The sequence below is a fragment of the Trachurus trachurus genome, assembly GCF_905171665.1.
Source record: "Trachurus trachurus genome assembly, chromosome: 17".
Taxonomy (NCBI): Eukaryota; Metazoa; Chordata; class Actinopteri; order Carangiformes; family Carangidae; genus Trachurus; species Trachurus trachurus.
The window spans coordinates 16,885,053-16,890,001 of NC_139900.1; positions in this window are offsets into that span (position 1 = coordinate 16,885,053).

Below are 4,949 nucleotides of genomic sequence, written 5' to 3' on the forward strand. Positions count from 1 at the left end.
GAGGAATACACACAAGCTTGCTCGTCCATCGCCTCTCTGATAGATGCACTTTCAATGAAACTACTGTATAGATGCAAAAAGGCACAATAATTTCCACAAACAACACTGTTCAAAATACAGTTTCTTTTTGGCACGCAGGTATTCCGAGATATTGATTGCACAGACTCAGAGATATCAAGCAGCCTCATATACTGCATCTTATGTAACAAAGGCAGCACAAGTAACAGCTGAAGAAGAGCCGAACCCTCTGGTGTGAATTTAAAACCTCCGGTGATGAAGTATCTTACTGATATCTAATTAATTTTTGACATTTTTGGAGCAGAATCTCAGCTCATTAAAACTGTGGTTCCAACACATCAAAAAGCCTCGATATAACAAGCAGCCACTCCTTGAATGCCACCTTGAATTAAATAATCTTACATGCCTAGTGCAGACAGTTGTCAGCATGGATAGAAACACTCGTGCTGTAAAGTGCTCTCCGTAGCCTTCTTAACAGGATTATTCTGCTCCCGACAGTGCACTTACTAATTGTTTAGGCAGCTATATTAGGATTCTACACCTCTCTAATTGGGTTAGAATGGCGATTTGTTGAGAGCTTGATGTGCTGCAAGGTTGTCTCCCATTTTCAAAGGACATGTCCTTGTGGTCTTCCCCACACAGATGCCCTACATGGCCTACAAAGACATTTGTATTGATGTATTTACAGATTAGCCTCACACATTGACGGGTTGGGTTAGAGTTATTTTTGAATGAAACACATTGCATAAAATACAAACTCCACTTCTTCTTCTTTTTTGTTACAGAAATCAATCAAAAATACTATTCACAGTAGAATTCACTAATCACTTCAGGTCACTTAAAATAATCATCAATTGTCAAAATTAGTGGTCAAACCTCATATAATACTTGATAATAAAGGGTCACAATTCTGCATCTATTAAGTTAATCCAAGATCAATTGAAACAAAATTAAATTTAAATTTTAAGAAACCTTTTGAGCCCGATTGTCCTCACATATATATTCCTGAATAAAAACATATAACCATGAAAGATTATGTGATTACACTTGCATTTACCTGAGAATGATTACAACAGAACCTGTACTAAATTTTCAGCCCATGCACATTTGCATATATATAGCATGTACCATTACAAGATCATTATAGCCTGTGTCAAATACTCCTTAATTCAGATGCAGAAGGATTGTAAAGTGAAACAGAGCAGAAACTTCATTAAAGAGATGCACAGACCAAACTCACAAGGGTGTAACAAATGATAAGTTGACCTTTATGGCCTCTGGATATCCCAGTGTTTCCATGCTTCTCTGTTGACTCAACTTTATGGCACAGCGGGGTTAATGAAATCATTGTTTCCCCCATTTCAGTGTCGTTAATGTTTTATTTTACATGAGTGCACAGAGCACTTCACATATAGGAATTTTCTACAAGGAGGTAGAGGGGATCCTTCATGTTTACAAGTTACACCAGTGACAGCATCAGGATGACCTTCTCTTTACAACCAGATTACAGAGTGTCAGGATGGCGAAATTGTCCTTATTTAGACCTTTTGTCTCACTCCTAATGACCGCTGTAAATTAGAGGGTATATGCTTCAGTGCACTGATGGAGGCAAACACAAAATTGAGGATGGTCTTTACACAAATAACCTGCACACTCCTCCCTTTTTTGTGGGCCTTGCGTATAAAACAGACCTCTCCCACTTGTACCATTGCAGGTGCACATCAGTTGATTTTGTGGTGTCTTACCACAAATAATTCTCTCAACAAGAAGCACACAAGCGAGATTTTCCAACCGATGATGGCCTGTATTTTATGCATTTTGGCACTTTTGTGTTTTGCAAAATGTATTGCAGAAAACACAGAGAATGAGCAGGGATTTAAAGACCTGCAACTTCAGCAACACTCATCGTCATGGCTCAACAAACTACAAGACAAACAGGTAAGATGCCTTAATTTTCCTGTATGCGCTTCTCTGTGTATTTTTTTTGCCAGTTCCTAGTGTAAGATAAAATCCCATCCTTCTTCCCCTTGGCTGAAACCAGGCCCCAAGTCCCAGCTATACTGCAGACATCAGGATGATTTTGAGCACTCACATTTTATTTATCTTGATCTGTTAAATGTGTAATTTTATTCTCAGACAGATTTTGGATGCTGTCAGAACTGTCTGCTCAATTTCTGTCAGTTAATAATCTTCAGAGCTGCATCTCCATGAAATTGCAGATTAGAGATAGTAATAGCACAATTTTGCATTTCCTTCTCTGGCTATGATAATCATCTATGATATACAACAATCTGGTGTCCAGTTTGCTAGGAATGGCATGTGGACATAAAATTCTCATATTTGTGATGAGTCAGTGTGAAGAAATTTGAAGATGTACAATGTTTATGTCTTCTTTTGAAGGAATCAACGAAGACACAGAACTTTGTCGACTTACTTTATACATTTTTCAAATTGGGAAATGGAGTTATCCCCAAAGGACCCAGAGACGCAGAGCGACAGGAGAGGAATCAACGTGGACTGGTTACGGGCTTCACAACCCGCAGAGCTGGCTGCAGAATCTTCTTCTGGAAAACCTGGACTGCCTGCTAACTTTGTTCTCACTCAAGTACCAGACTGTCAAACCATGAAATTGATATCTCAAGTCTCTCTCTCTCTCTCTCTTTTTTTTTTTTTTTTTTTTTTGCAGCCAAGATGTTTGACATACTCAAACTCAGGCTTTGCTTGATTGCTGATTTATGGCCCCAAGTTATTATATAACCATTATCAGGCAAATGATGTGTTGAGATAAAGGAAATGCTCACACAACTAAAAAGTCAGAGAACATTTAGGTTCTCCTTTGAAGTAAAAAGCAACTCTCTAAGAATATAGAATGAAAACTCTTGTAAACTGTATATCAATGTGTCATTATTGCATAACAAACTTTCATTTTCTTTTAGACTGAATAGGCATGACATACGAGGCATGACTTCAACATAACAATCAGCATGACACTTTGTATATGCATAATGTGGGCTTAATTATTAGCATCCTGCTGTGCTTCTGTCATATTACAGTGATCGTGACTATGTAAGATTGAATGCATCCTTTCTCTAACATTTAAACCACATCTGCAATAAAGCACAAAATTGCTCAGCTCAGTTCTCTTGTGGCTGTTGTTGCTATGGTCTTACATGGTCTGGTGAGACTATAGCTAAATGTTAGAGGTGTGATGTGGAGTGATATTGCTGTGTCACTGACGATGCTGAGACAGACTCAACCTCACCACTGTTACACTATGTTTTAACATTTATCTTTATCCCATAAATGTCACGGCAGGTGTTAAATGGTCTCACTTTAAATTCAAGTCTTGACAGTCATTTATTATTTCACTATTCAAAGTAAGCTGTACACAGTTATTGGCTGTTTCTGAGATGCTGGAACTAGTTGGAAGTGCACCAATATTCATGTCTATTTAAAAGCACCTCAGCCACTTTTCATTCTTGCAGTTAGCTGAACAATAGGTGACCCCCCCGATCCTAAATGCCTGCATTATTTAAAGTACTCTGACAGTCTACAGGAGAAGGTGTACACAATGAAGTGGGCGCTGAATATTTAATGGTCGGTAAATGAACAGTCACAGTGGAAAAGCTGCTGCAAAGCCCTACTTGCCCTGCTTGTCAAAGGGATGTAGTTAAATGAGCCCTGCAGAGAGCTAAGCTATTCAGCAGGCTCCCCTGACAGTCAACCGGTCCAATGGAAATGAGTGTTGCATTTGAGTTTGCACCTGTTTTCTTCTAAAAATCAATCAAGATCACTCGAATTAATTTATCCATTCATCTGTGAAAAAAATCAAAGTATTCATTTCTGCCTTTCTTGAGCTTCTTTTGTCAGTAGTTCTTTACTCTGCCACATTATTTTCACTCCAGCAGAGGAGGCTGTTCTTCTCTTTGTTAAACCCACACAGACTTTAAATGCAATAAATGTCTGCAGTGTGTTTGATGTTTTCCAGAGATCTTCATGGTAGACCGGCAAAGCAATAAACCAATAGCTTTACAGACATCCATTCATCTTCTATGTCTTTGATGTTCCTTCAATTCTTATAGCACTGATTCAGGTACATCTTTCCTACTGTGCAATCTTTACTGAGACAAAAAAATGTGTAGGTCTGGATGAGCGCACAATTCATGTAATGCTTTTGCATATTTCTGAATACACGCCTATGCATGCAAATTTACATAACATAAATCTTGCATCCTCATATATTATTGTGTTGAGTGTGTGTTTCAACAATTCATATCCTAGAGTTAAGACATGTAAAGAACACAGTGCATACAACATTGTGCGTGTGGAACTGAGAGTTGAATTTGTTGAGAATCAATGAACTCATTAACCTCAAACGGGTAAAAAAGATAGTTGGACGAGCATGAATAGAGATGAGAGGTGGACCAGATGCTGTGTGTGGAAAAAGAAGACTAGATTGAGGAGGAATTTATCAAACTGGATAGAGGGGTGGAGTGGGAATTGAGATTAGGAAAGTGAGAAAGTAGAGGAATGGAGGGAAAGAGAGGTACAAAAAGGATGAGCAATGCGATGAGAGAGAAAATTATTAAAGAAGCAGTGTTGGAGCATAACTGCAGTCAAAGCTTGGCTTAGTATCCTCTCTGTCCCTGGGCTATTGGGATTCAACAGAACAGCTTCCCTCTGTAACAGGAAACCAGTGCCAGCACATTAAAATGCTCATACTGCAGAGCTTCTTCAATAAAGTGATGTGTGAGAGTAAGAAAAACAAAGTGTGTTAGCGGATGTGTGGGCAGGTGGCTGGGTGAGTGGGTTTACAGTGCATGTGGGTGCATGCGTGCACTGTGCATGAACTTTTATTTGTCCTATGTCTCTTAAGTAACAGCGTGTTTGCTTGCAGTAGTCCTTACAGTATTCATCCGCAAACGGGAGAA